A 21653-nucleotide genomic window follows, 5' to 3' on the forward strand; every position below is an offset into this window, starting at 1 on the left:
CATTTTACTAGTAAGGGAAAGTTGGTGAATGGAGTGGGGGCGATGGGTGGTCGACTTGGTACTGATTGAACAAGTGCAGCATGTTCCAGTCTTCTCGGGGGCAGCAGCTAAGCAATGCAACAACCACATTCCATTTCCATAATTAACCTACATTGATGAAATTCATGAATCATTTGAAGAAACATATTTTAATACATATCATTCTCTCTTTCGCCCTGTCTGTATTCACTGCTTAATTCTTTGAATGACATAAAAGTTAGTTGGACATTGCACTTATATATAATAATTAGGGATGTGCATATTATTAATCATGTCTGCTGTCGGCAAATTTGGGGATATCATGCTTCACAAAATCTAACATTTTTGAATGTGTCCCCTCATGTGACATAGTTGAAGTCGCCCACCCACCTTCAGGTGGGACATCAAGCTACAGTAATATTTTGACGGCTCTAATATATTTTGATCCCTGATACGAGAAGACCCCGGGTTGTTTGAAAGTCCTGTTATGTTTCCTATTCGTAAGTCCCCAAGTAAAAGTTCTGGAATCAGAGAACAAAGAAGGAGCATTAGTGCCAAACTCAGTTAAGCACAGCGTCTCCCGGATCTGCAGAGCAGCAGGATAGTTGGGCTACAGCGCATGGCTTCCCATTTAAGGCGTTACCAACAGCTTTCAACTGTTTGCAAAAGATTTCTTATGCACAACCCCAAAAACTTACAGATGGCTTGGAGCCGCCCAGTGGGCTTACTATTAGTTGGCTATTTGTCACTCTCATTTCCTTCTTTTGTATTCCGTGGTTTGCCTTCCTTTCTTCTGTTTGTCTAGCCCCTGCTGTAGAGCTTCTTTACCATACTTTTGATTGGTTGACTTGTATTCTTCCACTGCTTATATTTAGGGAACTACTTTTTTCCGTTTCATTATGCACTCCATGAGAGTCATGTGTTGTCTTACACTCTCTTGCCTGCTGCTTATCCACTTGTAAACTACCCACCCCCTGCTGCTTTCCCTTCACTTGCCCCTCACCCACTCCTCCATTGCTCCCACATCGCTCTCAGTCCTGGAACTAAAAGGTTAATTTTATTATTTATTTTTTTGGATGGCCAGCAGCTGTCATTTGCTCGTGAGCCACACCACATTCTAAAAACAGCTTTCACATGCCTCTGTGTGTTCCCCACTCCACATCAATTTGTTGATTTCACCCCAACTATCCTCCCCTTGCTCCCCACTTGCTCCTCTGCTGCTCTCCGACCCTTCTCGGTCATTCACATGCTTTTGGTAATTTCAGTCATTTGGAGGGTTTGGCAGCTACCATTTGCGGCTGGGCCACTTTGTTATCTAAAAAGCACTCAGATTAAATATATTTTCATTTTTATTTGCTCGTTAAAATGGTGTCCACCATCTTTGATCACTACATAAGAAAAATAAAAACGATACCAGTGTCATTCTGTACACCACGGACATGCATGTTGACGCATGCTCGTGCCTACAGAATGACATGGCCAGCAGCAGTGACCATGCCATCACACCTTCTTGTTCTGCACAGAATCAGCAAAAAGCATTACCTGAGCCAAAAGGTCAACAAGAAGCAATGTATTGGCTTTGCAATTGCTTGTTCTCAATTGTAGTTTTAAAAATAATTTTCCTGCTTCGCCCTTAACAGAGCTGGCAACATTTTTAAAAATATGTTGTGTGAAATGGCAGGCCAGATTTCTTTGTAACTTTGTACAGTAAGAATAACAGTGCTGGAATTGGAAAAAAACAACTGCGGGAACCCTCAGACGGGGCGGGGGTTGGAGGGAGCAGGATAGCTAGGGGGTGGAGCCAGGCAGGGCAGAGTAGGAAACACTATATTAATGTAATTAGACTAAAGTATAATACTTAACTTGACATGTATAGTGTAACCTTTACTACTATATTATTGTGTGCTGCAGAAATGATACTACTAATAATAGTGTGATATGAAAAGCGCATAGCTACTCCTTGCGGAGTGTCTCGCCAGCATTTCCGCCCTAAGTTATAAAAAGCTCCCAGAATTGTTTTTTATGCCCTGAATAAAAACAGTATTAAAATTCAAAGTGTAAAAGATTTTGAACAGCAGCCGAGTTGTGGTAGAACCCAGACGTCACTTAGATGAGCGAGTCTCATCCCAAGTAACCCACTAACATCGGAACAGTCTTCCCACTTCCTGCTGACCAGCTTAGCCTCCCAAAGTTATAAAAAGCCCCCAAAGTTGTTTTTCATGCCCTTAATAAAAGCAGTATTGAAAGATTCAAAGTGCAACAGACTTAGAGCAGCAGCCTGAGTTTAAGTTAAAGTGCCTGGTTCAACAGAATATTACTGTGTGGCTGAACTATTGTAGCTACCAATGCTTTTACACTCACACCAGACTTTCACACAGGATATAAATCCACAGAAATACAGATGCAAACAACCAAAAGTATAAAAACCCTACATCAAAACATGAGTTAATCCCTTGGCAGATTAACTGATACTGCTTCACTGTGCGTTTAGTGGGCTGTTCTATCTGGAAATGAGATGTGAAATTCGGCACTTACCCGAACCCGAACCCAGGGACAACCAATTAAAATGGAATTAATTATCTGTAAACTGTGCAGACCTGGAGAGCCTGAGAATGACCCACCCAAGACTTTAACAATGCTGGACTCTGAGAATAAAGTAGTTATCCGTCAACATTAGCACTATCTAGTTCAGCAACCACTTCAACAACAAATCCTCCTAGTGAAAAGAAAGTATTTGTCAACAATAACGCCCACCGTGATGAAGAGGAGAAAAGGAGCCCCATCAGCTCCCTGCAGGCAGCTGCTTCCCAAAGATCCACACACTGCATGTAAGAGGCTGCTTCCTTCATCCAGGACTGTCTGTGTCACTGTTCCGCAAGGTAGGTTAGAGAAGCCCCAGACCAATAGAACCGGACAGAACCAGAATCCAGCAGCTTCCAACGCCATTCCATCACTAAATGCTAATGAAAGACTATGTTAAAATAGCCATAACTCTCCACAGTATAATATAGCTGACACTACTAGAATAGGCAAACAGGCAGCATCAATAATCTTATTTTATTAGTTTCCAGTGGCAGCCGGCATGGCTCACAGGTGGCGGGCGGGGGTGGCGCACGCAGGGATGCGCAATATTAAAATAAATAAACGTACCCTGCCTCCGGGTCCCGCATCTCGGCTCCTGCTCTCAACGTCGAACTCGACGAACAGGAGGCACAGCCAAGCCCCACTGACCAATAACACTGCAATGCAGCCTTGTGATAGGTAAGCACCCAGGCTCCCCTGAGTGCAGCATTGAGATTGGTCTGAGCGTCATAGTTCGATGCTCTGCCAGGGAATGGGGGCCTGGGTATGTTCTTCATGCAGGCTTTAATGCAGCCTGCTTAGAGAACAGGGAAAGTGTACATGAATGTTTTGGGTGGCTCGAAAGGGCGGCCAAACAGTCATGTTCACTTAGAAGTGGGCAAATCACTCCTCCCCTGCCGTGCTCCAAGCAGGGCAGAGCAGCCCCGTCCCGCCCACCCGAAAAGCAACACAAGCATAATATGATAACTCAAAGTTATTATCATTTTATGTTTCTACTTCGCACTGCTTAAAAGCTGTGGGGCAACGCTTTTCCGCCATAGCGAAGGAGCCGCCACTGTTAGTTTCATAAGGAATTCAGCAAAATGCTTCTGTGTGCAAAGTTTGTCTTACACAAGGGAAGTCCAATGTCATTCCCAATTACTGTCCTACTCATATCTCACTCATGTTTATGCCCTGTCATAATTTTTCTGACATGATTGTAATATTTCCTCACTTAATTATGAGTTGGTGCTGTAAATTACTTTTGGGGTTTTTGCATGACTTTTCCTTGTATCTTTGAAACTAGATGTATGCTGGCAATCTTTCCTTTTTTTTTAATAACTGAAAAGGTGTGACAAAGTCCTGATTCAAAGGCCGATTCACAAAGGCTTTTATGGGTTTATTAAGTAGTACTACTTCGTGCACTCTTAAATGCCTCTGTCAATTGGCCACAAAACATCTGAGTATGGGGACAGATTGTGATGGTCTGAAAATATCCAAATAGAGTTACTGCCAACAGAAAGGACTGTGCCTTCTTTCAAGGCATGTAAGAATCCAGAAAAGTTGCCAGTTCAGGATACTTGCCTACACATGCCTACAAAGCCCTCCATGACCTCGGACCTGCCCACCTAAACCATCGACTGACCTTTCACCAACCCACCAAACACCAGCGCTCCTCCTCACTCACCCTTGCACACACTCTCCTCAGTGGCTGCTCCTCCTACATCGATTGCCAAGATCGGGAACAACCTTCCCCTACAGCTCCGATCAGCCCCCTCGCTGGTAGACTTCAGAATGAGACTCAAGACCTGGCTCTTTGGCAAGGCCGGACTGACCATTGCGGGCACCGGGCAATCCCCCGGTGCGCCGCACGGGTGGGGGCCGGTTTTGGGCCCCTGGGTGCCGTTTTTGTTACAGGGCTGTTTTTGCAGTATAGCTGCAAAATCGGTCCTGTACCAAAATCGCCCAAAAACCAGCCCCAGCAAAGTGCTCGGCGGCACCTCCAAACCCCCCTGAGTGGGGGTGACGGGGGGGGGGGTGAGATGGGCGGGCGGCCAAGCACTTTGCTAGGGCCGGTTGTGGTTCCCAGTCAGGCCCTGCTCTTCGTAGACACAGCACCCAGATATCGCTAGGGGGGACAGTGTTGCGCTCTACAAATGCGATTTGATTGATTGATTGAAAGTATACAAAAAGAGTACTCCTGTAGTACTTTTTATTACGTACTTCTACATGTCTTTGTATATTGACCCCAAAATATAAAATTGGAATAGTCAGGAAGTAGTCATGAACAATTAGTACAAATAGAAAGCTCTGTGCCCTCTTTGCACTTCTACAACAAGACGTTTGTGGATGTTTCACAGAGGGGTGTAGGAGTTTCTAAAGAGGTGTCTATAGTACTGCTTCCCATACTAATAAATTCTTTTGTGAATTGGCCCCCCTGGATAATAATGTAATGTGCAAGAATTTGGGGACGTGGATGGGTAAAAAGTGTTACAAATTTGCACAGACGCAATTATTGGCAAAAACTAAATCGGGTGATCATGTTCTTTCTATATTACTGCCAGATTAGCAGAGGGCCACCTATGGATAGTGCTCAATTTGAGCCGGTGGTTGCCGCTGGGATCCGCCTGCACTTATTTTTGCGGACCAGCATTTATTTTACCGTATCGGATATTAAGCAAGTAAATGACAGGGAAAAACAGGTAGATCAGAAAAATGGAGAAGAAGAAAGACGCCAAAACCATCACAAAAGGCGAAATCTGGAACCTACAAGAGGGAGAAAACGGATAGGAAGTGTCTGGTACTGGATTAAAGACAACTTGCCTTGATATTTGCCACTCTGTTATTTCATAGCACCAGTTGCTGCTACTCCCGGGAAACTGGTGTGGGGCAGGGACAGAGGAAGGAGGGGAGGGTTAAAAAATAAAAATAGAAAGATAACTTACCTGCTGGCTGGCCTGCCGGCTGACCAGCCGCCACCTCTCCTCCGTCCTCTTCCTGCCTTCTGTGCAGATTGGAAGCAGGAAACACCCAGGCTCCCCTAAGCCAATCACAATGCTGCAATGCAACACTGTGATTGGTCTGAGCACTGTGGTTCGGCGCTCAGCCAGGAAATTGGAGCCAGAGCATGTTCCCCACCCAGGCTGTAATGCAGCTTGGGTGGAGAACATGCAAAGTGCGCATGAATGTTTGGCAAGCCCAAGACGACTGGCCAGACATTAACTTGCACTTACAGAGTGCCACCACTCCTCCCCCTGCACTGCCCAGCCCCGCCCCACCCCACTGCCTCAGCATGTAAAGATAAAATGATAATAACCTTGCGTTATTCCTTTATTGCAGGGTTGAAAGGCAATGGGGCGACACTCCTCCGCCTTAGCGGAGGAACCACCCCTAAATTGCACTGGCCACCTTCTGAGCAGGGCTTCGGGCACCAGCACTCTTTCTTTCAAAAATGAAGCACTGCCTATGGAATTGTGCACAGCATTGTAAAGTGTACACTTTGCTCCACTGGGTGGCTGTGGATTTTGTGGAATACTGGGGTAGTGAAGCATCCTCTCTTGTGGCCGCCCACGCCCAGAGTACAGTATTCTGACGGTGGGGCAGCCGTTTCGTCAAATATGAGGGCGCTTCCGTAGAATGACCACTTGCATCATCTGGTCAGGAAGCTAGTAAAAAGAAGATTGAATGCACCTTTCACCACAGCTAAAACTGGGTTGTCACGGAGTTGAAAGGACCAAATAAGACCCCAAGATTGCTCACAGTAGCAGGCCAGCACTGTAAATTTTAATTCTCTGAATCCCAAAATAAAATCTCAGCTGAAAAAGCTACTGTGTTATGGCCATTGTTCTCGCCCTGGTGGGGCGGCCATTGAAATTCTGAAGGCACTTACATTATGACTTGAGATATTGAGGGATGGAGAGAAGCACGGCTAGTGAATCAATCTCAATTAATATCATTGCATTTTATTTTGTAGTGTCTGCAGAACCCCCAAAATCCTAGAAACTTTGGGCCATATTATCAAGAAAGGGCGATACATTATCGCCGCTTTTATCGGCAGGAAACTGCAGCTAAAGCGACGATAATGGGCTTGATAATACGTCCTTGTGAATTCCCATAAAAGCCCAGGTTAACACCAAAACATGGGCCTTTATGGGAATTCACAAGGGCATATTATCAAGCCCATTATCGCCGCTTTAGCGGCAGTTTCCTGCTGATAAAAGCAGCGATAATGTATCACAGTTTCTTGATAATATGGCCCCTGATTCCTCATGGTGTGTCCTGGAAAAGCCCCACCCCTCCTCACACGGACTCATTTATTTAGAGTTGGGATGGTTGCATGCGCCCCAATGGCAAAATGTGTAGAATGTGAAGAGGGGCCCCTGAGTTTGTCATACCTCAGAAACATTCATTGACCTTGTGCTGAGTCCCTCTCCACCCCCGCAGGGTTGGGGGCCCCTGCACCACAGGGACTGCGGGGTCTTATGTTACACCTCTGATGTGCCCCTTCCCTTCTTACCCCTAAAGTTTTGCACCTTGGAAACACTACGAGTTTGCACACTTTATTGAAATGACCACCTGAAGCCAAGCAAGAGGGAGGCCCCTCCTTTGCTTTGGGCTACCTAAGGTGTGAAATGCCAGCTTGTCCCGCCTCGCTCAGGCCCTGTGTGCCCACGCCAACCGGAGTTGCTCACGTTGAAGTCTCTGGTATTTTGTAAGCCCCCCTCGGCCGCCCTGGGATCTCTGCCAGGCGAGGTCGCCTTTCAGCAGGGCTCAGAAGTGGTGACTTGATGGAGATGAAAGCTTTCACTGCCTCGCGCTCTTATGGGCTTGCAGACAGCTCTGCTTGATGTGCCGGCGTCATCTGGGGGACAGGCAGCAATTTTAAGTTTGCAAACAATTTGAGCTGCAGCAATGGCCTGAAACACAAACACAGCCCTCCGCCACGACCCTCCTCCCACCCTCTCCCATCGGGGATCCGAAAGGAGTCCCAGCCATTGCTTGTGCGTGTTTCTATATGAGCCTGTCTGTAACAGGTGATCATGTACAGTGCTCCTGTTTGTCCTCCTGTCTGTGTATGTATGTGCATGTGTGAATGACTGAAGGCATGTTACCTTTGTGCATGTTCACGCGCGGCTAAGGTTTGCATTGCTTGGGTATGAGTGTTTGTGCCTCGTTATGTCTATCACCATAAACTTTACATGCGTGTGAGCCATTGCACACAGGCAGCAGTAGCGCCCCAGTTACTGTTAGATTTTACTTTAAAAAAAAGAAGCCCAAAACTTCCTGGGATTCACCTTCTTTAGTGACTGTTTATCAAAGATTTTGCAGAGTTTAATGGTCATAGAACCAGAATACTTGAGAAGGAAAACTTGAAAAAGGGATTTGATGGGATGATCTGGTTAAAAGTGCCTTTAATGTATTAAAGCAGACGTTTGTGCAGCCTGTGTTACCCAGACATAAATAGGAAGTATATTGTTGTTTTCAGATGCTTTAGAAAGAGCTGTGGAGCAGTCTTACTTCAGATAACGGGAGATGATGGTGAGGAATATCCAGGCTACTACTTATCAGTATAAAAAAATATCAGCCAGTGTTTGAAAGAGAGCTCCTGGCTATGTAAATAGCTTGCACTGAGTAGGGACTTTTTTTTTTTTAAAGTTTAGAATGCTTTATTGAGGTGATAAACAACGTAAAACATCACTGCAAAGTCATGTAGAAAGAGGATAGGATAAAAACATAAGTATAATATGAAAAACAACTTAAAAAACAGTATCCTCAAGGGAAAAAAAGTGTACTAAGAGTAAATGAATTTTATAACTTTTTGGAGAAAAAGAGAAAATAGAAGAAAATAAGAAGAACAGAGAAGAGAAAGAAGAAAAGGGGAAGAGAGAAAAAAAGAGAAGAGTCCAATAGGTAAGGTAAACAGAACCAATTCACAAAAGAGTAGATCCAAAAATAAAAACTCAATAAGTAATGGCAAGTGGAATCAACGATGCACTCTGGAAAGAAAAGAAGTTAGTGGCAACCACAACAATTTTTTTTAAATCATCAGAGCTGTCGAGGTAGCATAAGCGCGGTCTAGTCTATGGTGGTGACACAATAAATTCCACCAGGCTTGGTACGACATTTTAGAAGTGTCTTTCCAATTACTGGTAATGATCTGAATTAGGGACATTTTTAATCGGTTCTACAGAACCATTTGAGATTCATACTGACCATCGGTGCATTGTTTGAAAATCTTACAGTGCAAAAACAGTTAACAAGCATGACGTGGATTCTACGTTGCACTGTATGATTTTGTTATGACTTGCATACCTGGATAAAAATTGTTGGCAGGGGCTTTTTCTCGCTGGTATCCACAATCTGTGCTCACATATGAGTAGTCGGTGTTTTCTATACAGCAAGAAGAGTTCAGCCTTGTTTAAGAAAATGAAAAGATTGCACAAAAACACAAGAGACTTGATAGATCTTCATTTGAGGAATCCCTTCGTTTGGAAAAATGGATATAGAATAGTCAACAAGCTATTTCCATTCCTACTAAGAAATCCTAGGTTAAATAAATGAAGATGTGTCATGACTCTGCCATTGTTGGCGATAGGGTAGTTAACACTACTTTGGATTTGGTTTTATGATCATTTTGATTACCAAATGTTACTTTGGTGTCCAAGAACATGCTATTGCCCGCCTAATTTGTGATTGACATAAATTCCTGTATTCTAAGGGTATGATTTAGAGTTTGGTGGAATATGTGTCACAAACATGTCGCATATTTCGTCCACCTTATTACTCATCTGTTATATCCTATGGCACTTGTAATGAGGCGGGCAGGATATCTGTCACATTTGTCATAGAGTACCTGCCTCGCAAACTTTAAATCAGGTCCTAAATCTTTTAGTTATCCACATTCTTTGCTGGTATACCCTAAACCATGGTGTACATTCCCAACATATTTTATTGCTAATGTTCCATTTTCTGAAGAAAATCATGTGAGAATGGTGCCAGTAGACAGTTTTTCAAAAACAGATTTTTTCTAATACAAAAGATTCCCTCAGCTGAAGAAATGCCCAATGCTTTTTGACCAATATATTTTGTAGATGTCCTCAGTATTTGTTACATTACTGGAAGTCAATCAATCAATTCGTCAACTTTATTCGGTTTCAGCACATATAACCATAAGAGTTAAAAAAAAGTTAATATTTCCATTAACGTAATAACACCTATCATCACAAACAAGTTACGATTCACAATAGCACAAATAGATTCAGAGCCAAAAATAAAAAATTAGGTGCACGACCCCTTTACCATCAGATAAAAGTTTTTTGTTTTTTTGTAATCAGTTAAAAGGGTGAATCTCAAAGCCTTCTCTGGAATATGTATATTATAAGTATAAACATGGACCTGGACCATTGCTAACATTTAATCTAGGCAAGCCATGGACTTCACAGCAGATTTCAGATAGCTGAGAACAAAGAAAATACTTTCTTCATGCAACATTTGTAAATAAATAAGGGCAGGACGAGCCTGAATGAAATTCCTCCTCTTTAAAAATGGGACAATAAAGGTTTTTTTGTGGGACTTCATAAAATTTACCAAATAGTATAAAATGTAGCAGATTCTGTGGAGACTCCCCGTCGCAGCCACAGGGTGCTAACAACTGCCCTCTCCTACAACCCCTTGGCATAGGCAACGAAAAATGAAAGAGGTAAAGGCGAAACCTGGCTACTAAGAACCGTTCGTAAATGCTTAAACACCCCAATAGATAAGGCTAAGCTGATGGGGTCGTTTTCAGCATTAAGAATTTACGGACGGTAGGTTTCCTCAACTCCAGCTCTTCCCTCTCAATTTTCCTTTAACTACTAAAGGACTGCCTTTTTAGTCTCACATCCTTTCTCGATACAGACTCAGGGTTGGAGTACAAGTCAGCTCTCCCCAACCTTTCAAAGCTGGTCTTGATATATCTGAGCCTTTGTATGTGGGGGGCACGGTCAAGAGTCATACACTTTTTTAAAATCAGTTGATGTAGCGGGGCTATCACACTCAACCAGTTTTTCATCCAAAAGATTAGGGGGTGGAGGGCCAATGTATCACTAGGTACCCCTAGTTCTTCATGAACCACTATGTTGGACATGCACAGAGAAACGCCCAATAAGCGTTTCAAGAATGCGTTCTCTGCAGTTTGAAGATCATCTGTGGTAACATGCCCCCATATTTCACTGCCATAAGAAGCCGTTGCAACCCTTCTAGCCTGGTAAATCTTTAAGAGTGCAGCGATAGGTCTCTTTCCTAAAATCGAGGCAAAATAAAAAATGGACCTTGGAAATCCACACGCATGAGCTATGTGGAATTTCAAGATCCATTTTCAAAACGCTGGTAATAGGACTCTCGCTGCGCGACACTGGATGCGCAGTGTACGCAGAGCCCGAGCCCTAAAAATAGCTGTATTTACCTGCACCAGGTCTCCCCTCTTTCTTTGTTTTAAAGGGCCCCATTTCAACTGCTCATCCATTATGACCCCCAAATACAAGAAGGCATCAGTCCGGGGTACTTTAGCAGAGCCTACCCTAAATTGAAAGGATGTTTTTTAAGGCGAATATCCACCTGCATGACATTGGATTTGGAGTCATTGATAGAAAGATCACGGTCTGACATAAAGGCTGAGAATGCGCCAAGCAGGGTTTGTAGCCCCCTAGCGCTTCTTGAAATAAGGACCGCGTCATTCGCGTATAGAATGACTGGGAGGGGAAACACCCATTACAACGATGGTGTCAGGGCTGGCCCTAGTCACCAGCACAGGACCGCCAAACCCCAGGGGCCGCCACGACGAGGATCAGATCGGAAGGATCAATGATACATCGTGGCATTGGCGGCCCCCTGGCAGGATTTGGCGGCCTCCGGCTCCGACCCCGGCTTCCAATACTAAGTTCCGAGTCAGACAGTCACAGTTCCAAGCCCTGACACAGTGAGTCATCCCCCCCCACCTCCTCCCTTTAACTTCCCTGGCCTCTGGCTCCGAGTCCTCACCGACCTCGTTCCTGATTGGGCAGCAGGGGCGCCGGGGTCTTTCAAATCATCATGACTGTCATCCGGCTGGCTGGCACAGACGCCGGAAGTCAGGATAGAGTGATCTGCGGCAGCGCGCAGACTCAACCTAACCAGCTGCTTGACTTCCCCGCGTGCGTTACTAACTTGTGGGACTGGTGGCGTGTGACTCTCTCTGCACAGCCCAGCCATTTGGTGGTCGTCGACGTCGGAGTCGGACAAAAGCTGAGCGGCCCCTGAGCTCAGACTGAGAATAAAGTGAAGAAGTGTGAACGCACCTGCCGGGTAAGGGCAGAATAGACCCATTCTCTCAGATGATTGATAATGATATTTCTGCACACTGTTTGTGGCACTGACTGACTATCGCGACGCGTCATGGCAAGCAAGCGAGTCATATGAAGATAGGTAGCCGGGCGTGAGTGTAGCTGTTTATGCTTGAGGTCGGAGGGGCGAATTTACTGCACTGCAGCCGGGAGTTTTACCGCATCGAGGTAGGCCGCCCGCTGTCTGTCTTCCAGTGGCAGCGCCGGCCACTGATTTCCTTTAGGCCCCTCTCCGCCTGTGTGCCTGCAGGGCCTATAATAAAGGTGGAGTCGGGGGTAATATTTTGCATTAAATTAAGCGGCAGTATATGGCTCGAGTCCCAGCCAGCGGAAGGCCTGATCATTGCTGAGTATTACATTTTGGAATCACTGACACTTTCTCCGAGGGGCAGGGGGCCCACCGCATTCAATTTGCCGGTGCCGCATCCATCGATTCGTAGGCCGCTGTCTGTCTTCCAGTCAGTGGCACTGGCAGTGGGCGCGGCCTCCCATGTAAACTGGTGGTGATTGATTTCTTTAGGCCCCCTGCTCCGCCTGTGCCAATAAAGGTGGAGAGAAAGGGTATTTCTGCACTATTAAGCGGCAGACAGTTGAAATATGGCTCCAAGTCCCAGCGACTCCTGGGGGCCCCTAGAGCTCGGGGGCAGGGGAGCGACCAGGCCAACCCGAGCGCTTTCAGTTTGACACAGCCAGGCTAGGGCCCCAGTGGAGCGCGGAGAGCACCTATGGTTTCTCCAGGGGAAGGAACTCGCTGCTATCTCTCTCTCTAGCAGTCCTGCTGTCCGTTACTGGGACTCACCCAGCTCTGCCAGAGCACCGCACTCCTCAGCTGGGGTGTCCTGTAGACACATGTGAGATACATAGAGAGGGAGGCCCGCAGGTAGTGGTCATCTAATGACTTTTCTGGACGTATTATTAAAACACCTTCCTGAGCTCCGCCCTGTCCACCCCTCTTCCGGGGCCCCCACCTACGCTTCCTACACAGGGCCACCATGAGCCTAGAGCCGGCCCTGATGGTGTTTTCACGCGCTGCCACGCAACGCGACTTTCATATCGCAGAGGCTTTACATCGCATGCTTTTAGAAAGAATGCTACTAATGCACATTGACATTGACATCGGTAGCCATGACAACGCGTGCTGCCATGACATGGGAACACGAGATGGGATGCACGAACACGGAAGATGACAGCACGGGGCACGTGACGTATTATGACATGATGACGTCATACCATGGCCACGGGATTATGAAAATTACTTTATTAACAAGACATATCTAAGGGGACGGATTTTTAACTACGGGATTATGAAAATATCTTTACCCACTGATGCAAGATGACATGACATGGGGGGACACGAACACGGAAGAAGGCACTTGCTCTAAATAAAATCGTAATTACTCTTATTCATACCCTTCTGAACTGAAGCCAGCGGACATAATATCCAACCTTGTGCAATCTCGATATATTTTATAGATGGATAGAGGTAAAGATAGGAATTTAGATGTGACCTGCTGATCGTCCAAACGTTTGAAAATGAATAAAAATTTACAAATGCACAAAGTTGAAACATTATAAGTGGCTGGATGTACAGGTACGAGGTGGTATCGGATGCCAAGCAGGTGTTGAAGACTATGGAATACAGAATTAGGCATGGGAGGATTTTGCGGATTGGCAATCCGCGAATTTGCGGATTTGCGAATTTGCGGATTGCGAAAATCCGCAAAATCCACGAATCCTCGCGGATTTTTCTTTTTTTTGTGTTCGCACGGGTTTCTGCAAGTTCGCGAGGGTTTTGTACAATTTCGCAAATTGCGAAATTGTACAAAACGCTCACGAACTTGCAGAAACCCGTGCGAACACAATGTGCCCAGTAGGGTATGTGCCTCTTGTGTGTATAAAAGGTCAGAGAAAGATCAGTTCAGCAGATGAAGAGAAAGAAGCTCCTGGTCACAGGAACAGCACGGGTATTGTGCTCGTGAAAGTCAAGGATGCAAAGTCTATCCAGCATCACAGCTGATTTTCCACAGTAGATTTGGGAAGAAGGCGCACCTGTCCAGCCTCGACGATGCTCACAATTGTTTTTGGGCTAATGAATGAGTCACTGAATTTGAGCATCAACTAGTTTGAGCGACCATGTGTGTGTTACTATGCAATCGCCCCGAAGGGCGCAGGGGTCCGTTGAGTGAGCTGTAACTATTTTACAATGGCGCCAGCAAGCTGCCAGCGCCGTTGTAAAATAGTTACAAAGTTAGCTTGCACCGGAAGCACTTAGATAAAATAAAGCAGCACCTGCTTCGTTTTATCTAGTGGTTCCTGTGCAAGCTAACTTTGTAACTATTTTACAACGGCGCTAGCAGCTTGCTGGCGCCATTGTAAAATAGTTACATGAGTGGGGGGTTCAACTTTTGAACCTGTTACGTCCGCGAACTTTTTTTTGCGGATTTTGCGGGAAATCCGCAAAATTTGCGGATTGCGGATTTCCCAAAAATCCGCAAAATCCGCGGGCGTAACGGATTTCCCGCTCACCCCTATACAGAATGAGGGGTAATTATGGGGTTATGTTCAGCTCTACACATCAATGTAGCTCACCTAATGCAAGGACATGTCATAGTACTGCGGCATCTACACCTAAACTCAGAGTTTTGTAGGTTGGAGGAAAACGGTGACGTGGAACAGGGGAGGTTGGACAGCCTCAGCCAGCCAGCCCAAACAAAAACCAACCGTTAATCACATTAACCAGAATTAAACAATTCAAAATAAAGGTCTTTATTACAAATATAATTACATCTTTAAAAATAGAACATAAATTAGATATTAAGGTTTAATGTATACAGACCAAGACACTAAAATAAGATGTATTTTCTGCGATAAACCTGATGTCATTGCCTGGATGGATGAAATGGTGGGTGGATGAATGATGGATGGATGGATGGATGAAAGGGTGGGCCGATGAATGATGGGTGGATCAATGGATGTGTGAAAAGGTGGGTGGATGAATGATGGGTGAATGGATAGATGGATGAAAGGGTGGATGGATGAACGATATACGGATGGACGGATGAAAGTGTGGGTGGATGAATGATGGGTGGATGGATGTGTGAAAAAGTGGGTGGATGAATGATGGGTGGATGGATGGATGGATGGATGAAACGGTGGATGGATGAAGGATGGTTGATGGATGGATGAAAGGGTGGGTGGATGCATGATGGGTGGATGGATGGATGGATCATGGATGGAACGGTGGATGGATGAAGGATGGGTGGATGGATGGATGAAAGGGTGGGTGGATGAATGATGGGTGGATGGATGGATGTGTGAAAAGGTGGGTGGATGAAGGATGGACGCATGGACGGAGGAAAGGGTGGGTGGATGAATGATGGATGGTCCAGGCGGGATGGCAATCTGTAATGTGACAGAAGTTCAGACCACCTCTTCAGAGTCCCTCTTCCTTTTGGCTGCATTCAATTGCCTCTGATGACAAGCGTTTAGATGCTTGTGTATAGATGATCTTCCAAATGTTTCCCATGTCTTCACCTGCTGCATTTTTTGTCACATAATGTACATGTGACATTTTCTTATCACAGCTTTTTCTCTCCAGTGGGACAGAACTTAGGTCGTATTTTTGGGGTTAATGGTAGTATAGGTGCTTTTGGGGTTATTGGTAGTATAGGTGCTTACAAGGAATTTACAGCATCTGAGGTGCACTACGAGTAACCAGTCACCTTGCCTGCAGCAATAAGACTACCTCTCATTGTCATCCGCTGTGATGCCAGCGTGCTGAACACTCCCAGGGTCTGTTCGTACTTCAATACCTGTGGGAGCACGTAAAACTGATCGCTGGGCCATAGAGTCCAGGGGAACTTCTTTAGCCTCAAAGCACAACAGCGCTCACCAGGCCTCGGGCATCATGTAAGGTGGATGAATGTGCTTTTCCAACATGTCTGCTATTCTGATTTAATCACACTTGCTGTCTGACATCAAGAGCTCAAATGCGGATGTGTGCAGATATACGTTTGGCACATGAAATCGGACTTTAATTTGAAACGTTTTAGTAGGCACCAGGCACAAGTTGACGTGCTCATGAATCGTATCTTTGGCAGTGCCACCATGGTCTATTCCAGACCATGCTGGAGAATGCCCATAAATCCACACATACTGTTCTGAAGTATTTTGGACATAACTGATGGACATCATATGTAGTTATGCGGTCATTTTCACCGGCGCGGATCAGCCTGATCCCATTGATGCAACGCCTGCCATTTTTACGGGCTCGGCGACGTCACCACTTTGTCAGAAGTGGGAGGAGCTGTGAGCCGTATTGTTAAGGGGTTTCTGGATCGTGCTGGAAAAATTCCTCAGTGTGCGAGCTTTTTTAGTACATTATTTTACCATCTGCATGGTAATTGGTCCTTGTGGTGCCTTCTTTCTAGTAGCCTTATCTCAATAGGCCATGTGTAATTTTCGTTTGGCAGTTCCTGCATTTTCTGTGCGGTTTCGCGCACGGCAGTCCATTAATTTTAATTAGGAGCTGTCAGGGTGCCGCGATAATGTAATGCAGATGTTGTGGGCGCGTTCACCAGTCTGCAGTGAATGGCGCGCGTTCGTGCTTTTCCTGTGTTCTCTTGCACAGTCCAAATAGCAACAGTAAACTCCAAAAGGCACACTGCGTAAAATGTAATTGTCTTCAGAACACCTACGCACCCAAGTGTTCTTTCCAGAACAAAACTAAATATTTTGAATGACATACACGAAAGAGTAAAGAGAAAAACGTTTGGGAATATTCACTTCTGAGTGTCTTCTGCAGCGCCTCTCATTAGCAGCTGCTTAGGGTGAGAGGGCTTCATTGTCGTAAACGCCTGTGCTGTGCGTGTTCAAATCTCCTCCCTGCACACTAGGCAAGCACTTCAGTCACATGCAATTTGTGAATGCACTTTTCATGCTGCTTTGTGAGAATTGACATATCTGTTAGTTAGTGAGGGAAATGAACCCGGAACCGGCGAGTGCACATTTCCAGCCCAAATGAATCACCAACGCCTGTGAAATGCTGCCGGTATAGGGCAGTAAGCACACAATTACCTGTTTCACTGCCTCCCCAGCTCCGAACCACACACGAGTCACAACCGCTCGGGGAATAAGAAAAACTCCTCCAAGGCACACACCTCGCTAAATCTTAACAAGGGATATCTGAAAGGTGGCGTCATTATGCTTGGAAGTTAGGTTAGTGGTCAAATGCATACTCAGTCTATGTGTCTGCATTGGCAGTTCGTGTGTTCATCACATTGCAGTTCACCTCTACACATCTGCCTGATTTTAGCAACTTATGAACATCAGCACCACATCCAGGCGCACAGCAGCCTCAAATGCGATTCTTTAGACGCATGGCCCACACTCTCTGGAACTCTCTCCCCCTTCACATACAAAGCGACCCTGACCACCAGACTTTCAGACGTCTTGTGAACACTTGGCTGTTCTCCCAGGTCTAACTCCCTCTGTCCTGTCTCCTGTCCCTTCCTAGGTATATTTCCCTTTGTCTTGTCTCCTGCTTAGTTTCGCTTTCAGCAAAACACACAAGATGATGGACGGAATGTTGCACAATGGCAAAACATTCACCCCAGTCACAGATCTGTGTTTAATCCATCGTTAGTTTGGCTTTCAGCTCTGGGACACCTCTTTGCCGAGGCAGCCATGCGCTTTATATAAGTATTTTAATCTAATCTAAATGCAGCAATAGTTCACCGATAATATACCATAAAGTGTGTTATTTTTTTAACAAATGGTTTCCTATCAAATTGAGCGAAAACGTTCATCAGCCTTTTAAAACCAGAATGCATCACAATGAGTTAAATTAAACAAACTATGTTAGACCACCACGAATCACAACAGGCATGTTCATAACAAACAGACATCTCGTCAAACCGCAACTGGCGATTTGTGAAATGTAGAGACATTGCGTTGGAGTAATTTGTGGTGAAAAGCACGCACACACAGGGTGTGCACACGCTTTGGATGGAGATCAGGCGTCACTAAGGATATGCACAGCGTACTGCGTCAAGCTAAACGACAACACAGATTGGGAAATGAGACCGTCGACGCCCAAACAATTCATCAATATTTTTGCGCTTTTTCGGAAACCTAAAACAATTTACATACTCAGCGAAAACATCTGGCAACCTACAAGAAAGGTGATGTATACAACAACACATTCAATGGCACATACTGCCCCCACCAGACAGCAATCACCACGGCAGTAAGACTCTGCAAATCCAAACCCTCCCAAGGATGGGTGCGAGCTTGGAGAGTAAACCCAGAAGAAGAACAGGCCCTGCCTCTACTGAGTAAACTGCACCCGGCAATACACTGCTCATAGCAAAACAATCACACCACAAGCAACTTTGAAGCACACCTCGGGAGAATGCAGCCTTGGACTAATCAGCACTCCGCCTCTATCTTATTATTTTTGGAATATTTAAAACGACCTACATAATATCAGTTATTTTACCAGGGTTTGTCAAACCGACAGAGAGCCCCTTTCAGCCGTGTAACTGACGGATTAATTGGAGTACAATACATTGAATGAAACATACACCTTCCAAGAGCACACGAGGGACACCAAAACAATAACAAGCGACATGTGAAACGATGCGACATTACGTATGAAAGTAAGTGAGCACTGAGACACCCTCGCACTATGGGAGTCTGTTGTGGACTAAGCAGTGAATGCAGAGTGACAGTGAGTGCAGAGTTAGTGCAGAGTGACAGTGAGTGCAGAGTGACTGCAGAAAGACAGTGAGTGCAGAGTGAGTGCAGAGTGACAGTGAGTGCAGAGTGAGTGAAGAGTTACAGTGAGTGCAGAGTGACAGTGAGTGCAGAGCGAGTGCAGAGTGACAGTGAGTGCAGAGTGAGTGCAGAGTGACAGTGAGTGCAGAGTGAGTGCAGAGGGACAGTGAGTGCAGAGTGAGTGCAGAGTGACAGTGAGTGCAGAGTGACAGTGAGTTCAGAGTGAGTGCAGAGACAGTGAGTGAAGAGTGAGTGCAGAGTGACAGTGAGTGCAGAGTGAGTGCAGAGTGACATTGAGTGCAGAGTGAGTGCAGAGTGACAGTGAGTACAGAGTGAGTGCAGAGACACCGAGTGCAGAGTGAGTGCAGAGTGACTGCAGAGTGACAGTGAGTGCAGAGTGATTGCAGAGTGACAGTGAGTGCAGAGTGAGTGCAGAGTGACAGTGAGTGCAGAGTGAGTGCAGAGTGACAGTGAGTGCAGACTGAGTGCAGAGTGACAGTGAGTGCAGAGTGACAGTGAGTGCAAAGTGACAGTGAGTGCAGAGTGAGTGCAGAGTGACAGTGAGTGCAGAGTGAGAGCAGAGACAGTGAGTGCAGAGTGAGTGCAGAGTGACAGTGAGTGCAGAGTGACAGTGAGTGCAGAGTGACAGTGAGTGCAGAGTGAGTGCAGAGTGACAGTGAGTGCAGAGTGAGTGCAGAGTGACAGTGAGTGCAGAGTGAGTTCTGAGACAGTGAGTGAAAAGTGAGTGCAGAGTGACAGTGAGTGCAGAGTGACAGTGAGTGCAGAGTGAGTGCAGAGACAGTGAGTGCAGAGTGAGTGCAGAGACAGTGAGTGCAGAGTGAGTGCAGAGTGACAGTGAGTGCAGAGTGAGTGCAGAGTGACAGTGAGGGCAGAGTGAGTGCAGAGTGAGTGCAGAGTGACAGTGAGTGCAGAGTGAGTTCTGAGACAGTGAGTGAAGAGTGAGTGCAGAGTGACAGTGAGTGCAGAGTGAGAGTGAGTGCAGAGTGAGTGCAGAGACAGTGAGTGCAGAGTGAGTGCAGAGACAGTGAGTGCAGAGTGAGTGCAGAGTGACAGTGAGTACAGAGTGAGTGCAGAGTGAGTGCAGAGTGACAGTGAGTGCAGAGTGAGTGCAGAGTGACAGTGAGTGCAGAGTGAGCGCAGAGTGAGTGCAGAGTGAGTGCAGAGTGAGTGCAGAGTGAGTGCAGAGTGAGTGCAGAGTGACAGTGAGTTCAGAGTGAGTGCAGAGACAGTGAGTGAAGAGTGAGTGCAGAGTGACAGTGAGTGAAGAGTGAGTGCAGAGACAGTGAGTGCAGAGTGAGTGCAGAGTGACAGTGAGTGCAGAGTGAGTGTGACTGCAGAGTAACAGTGACTGCAGAGTGACAGTGACTGCAGTGTGTGAGTGTGCAGGGTGAACAGTGTGTAAGTGTGCAGGGTGCACATTGTATGAGTATGCAAGATGAGTGTGCAGGATGAACAGTGTGTGCCTATGCAGGGTGAACAGTGTGAGTGTGAGCAGTGTGTGAATGTGTAGGGGCAGTGTGTGAGTGTGCAGGAAACAAACACTCAAACTAAGTCCACCACACATATACATAACACCACACACATAAGACCACACACACACCACACACACACATACACCACACACGCATACCACTCACACACACACACCACACACACACCATATACACACACCACACACACATACACCACACACACACCACACACACATACCACACACACACACACCACACACACACCACTCTCTCACCACCACACACTCATCACCACTCACCACAACACACTCACTACCACACAGTCACCCCCACAGACTCACCCCCACAGACTCACCCCCACAGACTCACCACCACACACTCACCACTACAAACACAACCAAACACACAACAACACAACACCAGCCGTCAGTGCACGCTTTCACCAGGGCCAAACACCCCCAGCCATCAATGCACTCTTTCACCAAGCACAAACACCATCAGGCGTACAACACCAGCCAGCGCACTCTTTTACAAGGCGCACTCACCAGCAACCATCAGTGCACACTTTCACCAAACACACACACCATCAGCCATCTGTGCACGCTTTTACCAAGCACACACCCGTCAGTGCACCCTTCCACCAGGCACACACACCTCCAGCCGCCAGTGCACTCCTCCACCAAGCACACACACCACCAGCCATCAATGCACGCATCAATTGTTAACGCATCCACAATTAACTATTGTAGCAATCGCAGTATGGTACACTTTACTTTTAAACATATTCATTTAAAGCACAGCATGCCACCATTTCTAAGATTACAACCACATAATTCCACTACACACCACATGCACAATGCCATTAGCTCAAACTCAAATAAATCCGAGCCCGATTGCATTTCTAATGCTTGTTTACATGAGAAATTAAAATGCCCGACACTGCAGAGGGAAAATAAGCGACGTCTCCCCTTCAAAGGGCAGTTAAATCTGATGTCAAATGATGGATGGAAAACAATTGTGGGGACTCACAGAGGGCGAATGTGGGTGTAGGATAAAGTTGGGTGTCACATAACTGCACTTTTAGAAACGCTGTGGAATTGGAAGGGAGGAGCAATGACGCAACAGGAATCCGTAAGTGGGAACTAAAGAGAAGCATTTAGTTTGTGATTTTTTATTTTTTTTATTTCCCTCATGAATCAGGTTATTTACTGGAAAGTCTATTTAGTGTATCACAGTGGCATTGCGACGATAGCAGCAATGAATTGCATTTCAGTGTGTAATATCACAAAAGCACGACCAAGTCAATCGTAGTCATTTTTCAAAATATGTTATTTACTAAATTATTTCTTTTCAAATTAAAATGAGTATGACCTTCAACCGCCAGAGTTTAACAGAAACCTACAGTTGAGAGTGTTTTATTGTGTTTAAAAAATCATCGAAAATA

The sequence above is a fragment of the Lissotriton vulgaris genome, chromosome 6 (assembly GCF_964263255.1).
Source record: "Lissotriton vulgaris chromosome 6, aLisVul1.2, whole genome shotgun sequence".
NCBI lineage: Eukaryota > Metazoa > Chordata > Amphibia > Caudata > Salamandridae > Lissotriton > Lissotriton vulgaris.